The sequence below is a fragment of the Saccostrea cucullata genome, unplaced genomic scaffold (genome assembly GCF_032062105.1).
Source record: "Saccostrea cucullata isolate Sc308-1 unplaced genomic scaffold, CSIRO_AGI_Scuc_v1 ctg1388, whole genome shotgun sequence".
In the NCBI taxonomy this organism is placed as follows: domain Eukaryota; kingdom Metazoa; phylum Mollusca; class Bivalvia; order Ostreida; family Ostreidae; genus Saccostrea; species Saccostrea cuccullata.
Genome location: NW_026939945.1, coordinates 47,188 through 59,881, shown reverse-complemented (window position 1 = coordinate 59,881; position 12,694 = coordinate 47,188). Strand labels below are relative to the sequence as shown.

Genomic DNA, 12,694 nt, shown 5'->3' with positions numbered 1-12,694 from the left:
TTTCAATTTGAAAGTAACTTATTGTGTGTCCCATATCCGTTTTAGTGTTGGTGTGCCCTACATCATTTCTGAAAACAAAATGATTTATACTTTTTTCTTGGATAATTAAAGCATAATAAACTATTTAAAAAATCAGGATTTTTTAAAAATATTAGTTCTAGTGTAAACGCGGAAGAATAAAATGTCTAGTACATCTGGACATGCGAATAATTGGTCGAATTTTAAAAATGTGTACCCCACATCCCGGGTTTTTCTCACTTGTTTTCAAACTGTGTCGAAGTGTTTGGAACAATAAGATTCTATCACGAGCAAACGTACATTGTCTATTGTAGTTGACGTTCTTTGGCATACTTTAGGCAGGATACTGATTTAATATTCATTCTTTATAAATGCAAAAATATCAACTTCTTACGTCGAAGCGGAGCATTTGTCCTCCATTTTTGTGTGTCCTAATCCCGTCCGATGACGTAGATTCTCCGCCGTGATATCTTTTACATGCAGTTTTTAATTTATTTTTGATTCCATTTATTTCAGTTTGAACGATTTCAGTGTGAGATTGTGATTTCTAAGATAACATTAAAACATGTTCACTGCTGTTGTATGATATAATGTACACATTATTTTCTTTATATACCAACAGTTCTAAGGAGACCTCTTTGTGTATTTACTATAATTTAAATCAATGATCTATAAATTGTCATTTTTCTCTATAAAACTTTCAAAAAAAATTTTTTTCGTCCAAAGTTTCTTAAATTAAAAGTTACATTGGCTATAATTGTTTAGATGAAAAAATAAATCAGGTAAACATAAAGACCATAAGTATTTTAAATCTATAACTAACGTACTAGAAAGGGACATAACTCTGTAGAGAGTGTCGTATTATGATTAGTGTCCCAGATCGGACATATATATTCTTTTAACTAAAGTTCAAGCTATGAAATTTTATAAATGATACATTTTTATATTATTGATAAAAACAAAAATAGGACATATTTATAAACGCGTCACAAGACCCCACTTCGAGATATTGACTCTGTTGACTTCTAAACGCTTTAGCTTTGGACGGGACTATATTTTTGGACGGGGGTGTCGATCCTAAGTTAAGCTCAATGTGATTTTTTTTTTTTTTTTGATATTTGTCATCTGAGTTTTATTTCAAAGAAAAAATTATCAACTTCTGTAGTATAACCTGTTTTTCTTAATTTTGCAATAAACATGGTAAATGTTTGAATACTAATAAAGCAACTTAAGTCTGATGTTAAACCTACCCCCCTCCCCTTGCTAACTTCCAAGAATCCAATATCTTCACCCCAGATCTCGATAGGGTATGATACATGTATGTATATACCTAGAGGCAATTAAGAGTCTTTTGTTTTCCCCAGGTAGCAAAACTGTCACAATTTGCTTGGAACTAACAAAACATACACAGGGGATATTAACACTCAGAGAGTCGAATTAACAACTGAATCTCATGAAAACCAAACTCCATGCTTTACTAAACCTCCGGATTGATTAAGTCATAACTTTTTTTTCATTTTCAATTTAAAAATTAAATCCAACATTTTTACACCATTCATAATTGATAGCAAACAATAAATATAAAATTGTATATTTTCCCCCTTAAAAATATAAACTTCATTCTTGAATCATGTTTATGAAAGTAAAATGAATATTCGTATAATAGCTTTTAATTTTTCATTCTACGTTTCACAAAAATGGGATTTGAAGAGACAAAATTTTATAGGTTACTTGCTATTGATTATCACATGAAGGATATTTGGTGAATGATACAATTTTGAACATCATACATGTAGAAGGTTAACAATATGATCATGAATATATCAAAATGCCGTGAAGAAAAAGAAGACGGGGCTTTATTGAGGCTATGTACTGCTGACTGGACTTTCAAACGCTGACCATGCAAATAAAGTTTTCTTGACGTTTCAAGGGAAACATTTTATTTTAGAGATACACAGAGACTAACCCCCCCCCCCCACACACACACACTAACCTCCTCCTTATCATGTTCTCAATGATCATGATCGATGTCCCATTTATATTAAAATGTTAATATTTTTGGTATTGGACATTTTAATTACCATTATTTAAATTTTTGTTGTAAATACTACCATGGGTATTACCCATGGCCATGGTAACAAAAATCTGAAAAATAGGCCTGATAATTTATTTCATTTCTTTTTTTTTTTTTTTTTTGCTCGTGAACTGTGCATTGTTTAAATTAAAAAAAAGATAAACCAATAAATAAAAAGAAGCAGCAATATTCTATCTATGGATTCACTTCTTAAAAATTCCGTGCAGAAGGATGCATTTTTAATTAAATCCCTAGAATTACCCAATGCCAACCAAGGAAAATAAAAAACGGCGACAAGAGATATAGAGGAAATTTCCACATGATGTTGACAAAGACCTGCTCTATTTTTGTAAGTAGATTTAAAATTATTGAATTTGTTATTTATTTCATTAAAAACATGTTACTGCGTGGATCATAGATTTTTTTTAGTCTAAAGATCTAGTATAAGATCATCCCGTTTCCTCTGATTTTATAAACAGACTTGCAGTGTCTTCAGATGTTATGAATTTCTGTCACTGTAAAGTGTTTGCAAAGCTAGCAGTCTAGTCGATGGGGATATTCAGTAGTACATCATACAAGTTAACAAAGTAAATAATCGTCAGAAAATAGTATACACATCCGAATATTATTCTTTCGTTCGAATTTCCTCAATGACAATTTACCATGTTTACGTTGTAGTACTCGTTCGTTCGAATATTCTCAATGACTTGAATGTGTACACAAGCTGATGATTGTACTTAGAAATATATTGTCATGTCTAACTTTGTAATTTGCAAGTTACAGTTTATAAGTATCTTGATCATTGTTGATTACAGTCATTAGCATTACTGATTAGAAAATTAATTCTTATCTTCTCTCAGACATGGTTAAAAGTATCCCACTACTGTAGTGTACTATAGGGATTAACAAACATTGCGTGTGTTGCAAATATTATTTCTTTTTCTTTCTTCTTCTTCTTCTTTTTTTTTTTTTTTTTGCTGTCAAGATAATTTTTGAGATATAATATGGGGGTCAGTGTTTTAATGATTATTACATGTCATGATGGACATAACTAATAACCCCAAAAACTCTTACTTATATTGTTTGGAAGTATCCAAATATCAAATTACTTAATCTCTGTTAGAAAGTTTGTTGATCCTCTGAAGTTTACATAAGACATGTACCCACATGATTATTGATATAATCAATTATTAAATTTTTTTTTTTAATCTCTGAAGAACAGTCTTAAAACTTTGAGTGAAAATCAATCTCCAAACTGCTAAACTCATTTTTATACCATGAATACATACTTAGGAATATCATTATTAAGTTATCTTCATGTACTTTTGAGGGGAAAATTGTACATCTGTGTGCATGTTGATCCTTATGTGTAAGTAAATAATAAAAGACACAAATGCTAAGACTTTTTTATTTTACATATTTATTTGTAAAAATATTTTTTATTACTTTGAAATGAAATAAAAAACATTCTAGCTTTATTACTAATAATATGATTTTTTATTAGAATTGATAGGGAATTGGATATTTAAGAAATAAAGTTCACTTTTTTCATGAATGTTGCAGTATAACCTGCATTGTTAATGTAGCATAGATTTAAATTACACAAGGACTCCCATGCCAATTTCAATAGTCATCGCCCACTGACTTCAAACACAAAGGTAGCCACACAAGAATTACATGCATATTTGGCCTCCTACGCGTCAGACACAGAGATGGGTGCACATGAGATTTTCATGAATATTAGGCCTTCTTAGCTCCTGACCTATCGACCTGCCTAATTTACATTCCCATAGAATTATTAAGAAATCAACTCTCCTAACTTTCAAAGAGTTACCACAGAGAAATTTAAAATAGAGTGCCCAGCCACAGCATGATATGTCTGTCAAATATTGTTCAATAATCATAAATTGGTTAGTGTGAAAGAAAATCAGGTAACCTTGATTAACAGATTGACACAGATTTCAATGATCTAATTTCCATTTCTTATCATGTTGAAAATATTGTACATGTACATACATCTCCAAGAGACTTACAGTGTAGGGATTAATTATAACTAATAATACATCATATAATTATAAACTGGCTGTGTTAGAGCTTAACAAATATCTGTCTGCAGCTATAAATTGTTTTAAAATATTGAATATTTTGTGAAATAATGGAAATGCTACAGTCTAATAAAAAAATAAAAAATAAATCATTCTTTAGACTATAAAATTCTAAGTGAGATATGACTGCAACTTGTTGCAAATATATAAAAATTGAAATGTAATTTTTTTTTTCAATGAACACAATCATGTATAAATAGCTTTAATTATATTATACAATACTAATATAGTTTTCATCATACACTAAAACATTAATTTCTTTTAATTACATTAATTCAAATGAAAGATCTTTATCTGGAATATAGCCATCAAGAACTCTTAATTAACACAAGCAACTATGAGGTCACAGTGACCTTGAAATAGGCTGTACAGGGTTTTTCATATTTGGCCATAGCATTTTTATTAAAGATCAGAGCAACCGACTTTTTGTGTGTGTCACACCGTCTACCAAGAAGTATTAGTTGACAATCCTAGGCCTAATAGTATTCAATTTATGAGCCGGACACGAATGAACAGATGGACGGACGAACATGAATCCTATATACATGTATAACATAATACATCCCGTCTTAAGACAGGCGTATAAAAACAGACATGGAAATATGGCATCATCTGACATCATGAAAAATTCTCAAGGGCATAAAACTACTATAGTACAGATACTGCTAACTGTATGCAGAACATGCACAAAGTTTCATTTATTGTATATTTAGAGATGAAAATAATTAATATTTTGTACTTTGTCCTCTTAGGGTGAATTTTAGTGTCAGTCATTTTGGCTGGATTGAGAAATTTGATAAATTGATAGTTTGATACTCAACATGTTCAATTCATTTTCTAAATTTGGTGAAAATTTAATCCATGCTTAATTATTATACATGTAATTGATATTGTATGATTTATTCTATTTTTTCCTTTAACAGAAAATGAAGATATATATACTGACATATAGTGTACATGTACCTTGAAGATTTGTCCCCCTTGTAAATACAAGAAATGCAAAGGTAATTCTTTGTGAGAATAGAAAGAATTAAGGAATACAATATAATAAAATTTTTCAAACCATACAACAAAAACTACTTTGAATAATTAATACGCAACCAACCATTTACAATTGAATTCTGCAGTTTTATTTCTTTAATATTGAAAAAAATCAAATTTGATAATTTTTAGCTCACCTGAGCTGAAGGCTCAAGTGAGCTTTTCTGATCACATTTTGTCCGTCTGTCAACTTTTCACATTTTCGACTCCTTCTTAAGAACCGATGGGCCAATTTTAACCAAACTTGGTACAAAGCATCCTTGGGTGAAGGGGAATTTAAATTGTTGGGCCAGGTCCTCTCACAAGGGGAGATAATTAAGAAAGACAAAAATAGGGTGGGGTCATTAAAAAAAATCTTCTCAAGAACCACTGGGCCAGAAAACCTGACACTTATGTGGAAGCATCCTGGGGTAGTGTAGATTCTAAATTGTTCTAAATTGTTCAAATTATGACCCTAGGGGCTGGGCGGGGCCACATACGGAATCAAAGTTTTACATAGAAATATATAGGAAAATAGTGTTGTAAAATCGGACAAATTTTACTATCGATTATCAAATTGAATCGGACGAACACAATCGATTATATAATCGATAATTTGAACTATTAAAAATGTTAGATTTATTAATTCAGCGAGAAGTAGAATTCCATGACATTTGACCGCGAACTTCAACTTATCTTTATTGGCATACGACATTTTACACAATTTACAAATAACCGAGTCCATCTGTAAATTATTTTTGCATGGAGGCCCATCGCCCTGTTTCAGAAAGCCAAAAAACTTCAAACTTGAGATCGTGTTGCACCAGGATATTGATATAATTAGGCGTCAACCTCTTCACCATGCACGTTCGCCATTTTGTTTACCGCCGATTAGAGTGATGTCCCTTTGGTGAATATAAAAGTTAAACCTGATCGGCTTAAAAAATACGGCATGAAAAATATAGTGATCTATCGAAGATAATATTTACAATCGATTGTCGCCGATCTGGGCCTTTAAACGACGATTTTTCGATAGTCGGCGACTATCGTAACAACACTATAGGAAAAGTCTTTAAAAATCTTCTTCAAGAGAACCACTGGGCCAGAAAAGCTGAAACTTATGTGGAAGCATCCTGAGGTAGTGTAGATTCTAAATTATTGGAAAATTTGGGTAAATTATTAAGTAAAATAGAACATACATTGTATCAAAATCATGACCCCTGGGAGTTGGGCGGGGCTACAATAGGGAATTTAAATTGTCCAAATTAAGACCCATGCTTAAGAATTGCATCACCCAGTCAAAGCTTCTCAGGTGAGCGATGTGGCCCATGGGCCTCTTAAGAGCTTATGCGATAGGAAGGTGTCACTTTGTCCGTCCGTCGAGCTGTCCATCTGTTGTCTGTCCGTAGCATCTAGTTGTCTAGCTGTCCATCTGTCTGTAATTTTTCAAAACACTACTCCTCTGTTTTATTCTAATTTCAATATAACTTGGCAAACAAGTAGACTGCACTAAGGTACATAGTGCATTGTTTTTTTTTTAAATTTCAATGAACGGTGCTGCCATGGTTACTAAAAATAGAAATTTCTGTATAAAAATTCCTTTAAAACACTACTCCACCTACAATTTTGGTATGATTTCAATTTAATGTGGCACACAAATAGACTACACTTAGATACATAATTCTATTTAATGCTGTCTGTTGCAAAGTTTCAAATCCAAGTGCTTCTTTTTCTTTGTTATGCATACAGACCAGTAGAGCTACAGTCTCATCAGAGACTTTATTATCCTTTTCATCACACAGCAACTTTCTTTTTTTCAGTATACACAGATATATACATACACATAAAAGGAGACATCATCTCATGATCTGTGGATCCATTGAAAACTTTAAGGACAAAACTGTTGATAATTCATTCATGTAAAGAGTGTTGACTTGAATATTGAATATCTAAATGGAACTAAGTTAGAGAATTAATTTAATAAGTATTATATTGTATATTACTCTTTTTATTCATCTGTCAAATTTCTTAATTAGAAATAAAACTTAAAGGCTTAAATAAGGATTTTTTTCATTATTTTAATTAGAACAAGTTCTTTAATTTATTTTTCTCTTACATAATTGATAAACAGGCATTTAAGGTCATATGCGCAATGTAGTTTGCACTTTATTGGGTTCTTCCCTGGAGTTCAATAGTTCCACTAAAGGAAGGACCTGTGTGCAATATTTTTATTGTCTATATATGGATTTGTAAATCTCCTCTAAAACAGTTTTGATGAAAAAAAAAATCTGGAATTTATGTTTTGTAATTTTTGTACATTTTTCTTTGAATAATGCAAAAATTTTCAAACTTTAATATCTTTTCAAAAATCCCTGGAAATGCATGCTGATTTTTTGTCTAAAAATATGTCATATGGTACATGTATTATATAAGTTTAAATATAGAATTTCTTGAAAAATTATCAGTAGGTAAGATACCTTGCATATTTCCTTAAATGTAAAATGAAGGGATGTGTACCTTTATTAAATGAACTAGGGAATTCATTAATGTGTGCATATTTATTTAATAGTGTTTTATTTTGCATGCACTATGCCTAAAGGCACAGATTTTTTACCGGGTGGTAAATTCCAGGTGAGGGAGGGGCTTATTTTGTACAGGTGTGAATGCCGTGGGAGCTACCAGTCTACCTGTGGCCATCTGTCACCTAATTCCTATACACAGGAAGTGGTTTAATACACAGTGAAATACCCAGATGTCAAACTTTACCTGTGTTGGGGTTTTGAGACAATTTAATTTGAATTAATAGAAGTAATACAAACTTTCTCTATAATCTATATTGATTTATTTATGTCAATGTTTGAAAACACCCCTACCCATTTAAAACAATTATGATGATATCATACTATAAACTCAAATATTACAACAAAGATTATTTTAGACGTTAAAGTATGTGTTAATTAAAAAAATAAATACTCCAGTAACAAGTCTAACGACCAAATAAGACTTAATGTTTCATTCACCCCCAGGATTCCATGAATTGAATGAAAAGAAAGCCTTGTTAATTAACTATATTTCATTAAAAAGAAAAATGTAGTCAGGGTTTGACACATGGTGCGAGTGCACTATGTGTCAACCCCTGACTACTATAATACATGTAGGCATATAGTACATGCAAAATACTACACTAATGTTATTATCATGCATCCCTATTATAATGTCACCTTGTGCAACGTGCGTCATAATCTTTTTCTTTAATTTTGAACTTTCCATGCTTTAGGTATAATGTACAGATAGTTTTAGAGAATAGTAATTGACTGAAGGGGGGGGGGGGGGTTGCAAGAAACTATTTTAAAAGAATTATTTTGAATGTTAATTTTTCATCTGAAGTGTTAAGTACTGCACTGTAGCTCTCCGAAATAATATATATTGACAGACGGGAGAGCTACATGTGCAGTGCCACCCATAGTCGAGCACTATTTCGGCATAGTATGTTTATGCTACAGTGTATTTAAATCCTAAGAACATAATGCAAGAATAGTAGGGTATATGGGTTATGTCACAGAGACAAACTGACAGGAAGCATAATAATTGACAATATGCATTTATGACAAGAAAATTGAATTCCTGAAAGAAGTTGAATAAATTTAAGCCACTGAAGTACCAATCTAGTTAAAATTCGATGTTAGATCTGCTCACATAGTCACTACAGTCAGTTTAGCGAGTATGCGTGCGGGTCTAACATCTTATTTAAATTACATGTAGATTGCTGAAGTAAAAGTTTAATACCCAATATCATTCTGCTATATTTGCATCCGTGCTAGTATTAACAGTGAGCTTTAACTAACTGTGGTCTGAATCTCTTATTTTATGTGTTTTGGGGTGTCAAAAATCAAGGTGCATACAGTTGTTAAACAAAGAAGAAACTTGCAATGGCCTAAGGTGACTTATCAGTTGAATCCATGTCAAGGGTGCATATAGTTATTTTATGTACCAAAAATAATAAGTAAAAGATCAGCAGTGTGCTTTTATTAAAGAAGTAACAGAACTAAGGAAAACATGTCTTCTACTGGATGATAAGAAACACTGAGTAGAGTACCACCGCAATTTTTGGATACATGCTCTTTCATCATGTTTATTTTTGAACGGGTTCAATGAACTGTCAAAAATTATGGAAATGTTTCTAATTAAGGTGTAGGTAAAATGTTTTGAAATTAGTGAAAAGGTAAAATTTTTAAATATTTTTAATGCAAACTACCAGTAAATGTGCATAATGAAGACGGTTGATTTTTTTTTTTCAACATTATTTCTTGTTCATTTGTCAGATCGGGTTCGTTATGTGTAAAATAATTTCCAGCTGTCATTGGAACAAAAACAAGGCATGATCAGGATCATACAAAGAAAATTTAGAGTAAAAAATAGGTAAATTATTACAGTTTGTTCATCTGAATAAGTTTTAAAACTCTTTGAGAATCTCAGAGTGAATGACACGCCCCAATTTCATGTGATTTTTTAATTGGAAACCCATCAGTTTAGTGCAGCAAACAGGCAAAGATCTAACAACGTATATGGATCTGATCTTGTTGTAAAGCTTGACAAATGACACTTACGCAATAAATTAACCTTAATGATTAGGAGGAAAATAAACAAAAAAGATTTGTTCTTTCTTAATTGCATTTTTTTCTCATTCAAAATTTACATACAAGGAATAAAAGAAGGTAATCTACATTACAAGGAAATTGTCTTTTTAGTTTGAATTAAAAAAACTGAAAGTTATAGAGATAAACCACTTTTGATTTTTAGTGCTATTTCATGTAAAATATATAATCATTTGATTAATAAAACATTACCCCACTGCCCCCCAAATTGGTTAATTTTAAGAAATAAAAAAAATGGTGTAGGAAACACAGAAAATTAAATGAAAATAAATAAATAATGGTAGTTAAACTGTTCAATATTTTCTTTATTTGGTTTAAAACTTGTTTCTTAATCCCATGGGAGAATTTTTTTCTATTTTGAAATAAATATGGGATAAATCCCACATTTACAAAGAGATGGGAGATTATTTTCTGTATACAAATATATGGGAGATTTTGTCCCATTATAAAGCATTTATGGGATTTTCAAACTTCTATGGGAGAAAAAATCCCACAGAATACCTTTTTCTCCCACAGAATAATGGTGGGATATTGGTTAGGAGAAAAAATCCCACCATTATCCCATGGGATTTCTTGATTTCAGGTGTAATATCTTTTTACCTAGAAGATAATCAGGTGTAAAGTTTGGTTCATGTGTTAAGTTTTAAAAAATCCCATCAGATGACATAAATTGTTTCCACATACCTTTGGAAAAGTGGTTGGCGAAAGTCCGGACAAATGTCGTGTCCGGAGTTAAATGTCGCACTGTTAATAGCGAAGTACAAGCTATTCTAATAGAAGCTACACTACACTATTAAACAGCGTTCAGAAGTATATATATGAAATTATATTCAAAAGTAATAATTTCAGTCTTTATTTGATGGAAAATCAAAATTATTTGTTGATAAACATTATAAGAAAGACTTTTGATATGATATACAAAACAATCTTTTCCTTATGATTGATTAATTGTATGTAAGTCAGACAAAGACTATTTAAACAAGTATATTTTTATGAGTATATATCAACCAGCAAGAAAGCTCCAACTAAACGAAAAAACCCATCTGCCCAAAGGAAGAGGGTCCGTATAATTGAAGCAGTTGAACCCCGTAGCACAGTTAAGGTTACAAATGGAAAAATCGGCGATTTTTTAAGATAAAAAATGCATACTTCTTTAAGACGGGCGATTTTTTTAAGGACTTAACTTAAATAAAAAAAATGTAATGTGGTATAAATCTACATGTTTGGGACATTTAGCTTTTTTATTTAGACGTGTCACGTGATGTCGACGTCACATGATTTTAGCAATTTTTTTTATTATACTTGCAGTTTAGAGGTCATCTATAAATTCCAATATTGCAAAGGCATAATCAAGCTAAAAATCATAGTTTAATTTATAATCCTTTTCAACACTATATGTAGTTTGTGAAAAATGCTGCGAACCTATATAGATTCCCTTTTTTAATTGCTAAAATTTAATTTGTTGGACGGAATGTTGAATATTTTGTTGGTCAACTAGATTAAATATAGCTGTAGCAAAATTTTATGAGGTCGCAGCACTTTTCAAATATTTTAATGCTTCTTTGGTTTATGAGTAAAAACTTGACAAGAGACATTGAGGGTATGCCCTTGCAATTAATCGATTTATTAGGGCCCTTCAATTACTTTTTTAATGAATCTGCATACAAACACACGACAGTACCACTTGTCTGGAGAATGTACAGACAGTTTATAAATAAAATACTTAAATAGACATCGCTTCCAAGTTAACGGCCTTTTACTTAATTTCAAATAATATTTTATTTGAGAACAAAAGACATTTTTCATTGTATAAAATGGCACTTGATCAGCCTCTCACAGTGTAAAAACTGCATCATTTTTGCGAGATGACGTCACATTGACAAGTGCATTGCGATCGATGCATGGTTTATATACTGTTTTGTGGGATTTTAGCAAATGTCAAAACTGCATGGTATAGTAAGAATGTATGTTATTTAAAGATATCCAGCTGTTTGAAATAGCAAATAATTTCATTTTGTGGTATTTTGAAGACCTTATATTATGTGTGACGTCATAGTAAACATTTCCCGTACAAATTAGGCCCCGCGTCCTTACTTTAACCTTAACTGTGCTGCACCACGTTTAACTTGTAAAGTTATCGAAATGTTGACATCTTAACAGTCCTGATTGACAAATCAAATTGGATATCGTAATATACATGTAAATACACCGTGGTCGTTTACAAAATTATGAGTTCGATAACATTTCATTGTTTACACAAATACTACCGTATAAGTAGAATTTATAGCGAGGATTTCATTTTGGCATTATTAGCAAGGGTTCTGACATCGTTAAAATTGAATATCGCTAAAAATAAATTACGTATTATTTGTAATAGCTTCTTTAGTTTGCATTTTAAAGTCGCTAAAATTATTTCCTGCTAAAAAATAATTTACCAGATTTTAGATAAAATCGCTAAATTTGCGTCTCGCTAAAATATCTACTTATACGGTATGAAATTGATATCAAAAAGATATTTTTGATTGATTGACTGATTGACGATGCGGGTTTTGGAAATCTCAACAATCTGTCCAATTCCCAAGGGTGTCAAATGTATTAAATTCAAGCGGATTTTATTTAAAAATCTTCCACATCAGGAAAATAATCAAGTTCTGTAGCCTGCAACTGACAATTACCGGTACATATTTCGACAATATTTTATGTATATGTATTAAGAGGCAGTGTCAGTAAGGATTTAGTTTTATATGGACAGAAGGAAAATATCTTCGTTAAATAATGTGTATAGATTATTTTTGTCACAGACATCAATTAAAGTACAAAAT

The 12,694-nt window shown here is 31.2% G+C and overlaps 1 long non-coding RNA gene across 1 annotated transcript; it reads left to right on the top strand.

Annotated features, from left to right (window-relative positions):
• The first annotated feature begins 2,373 nt into the window (after positions 1 to 2,373).
• Positions 2,374 to 7,257, top strand: LOC134254324 (uncharacterized). The gene is made up of 3 exons (XR_009989300.1): positions 2,374 to 2,441; positions 5,121 to 5,201; positions 7,038 to 7,257. It is a non-coding gene; the product is annotated as an uncharacterized LOC134254324 (long non-coding RNA).
• Positions 7,258 to 12,694: the final 5,437 nt, after the last annotated feature.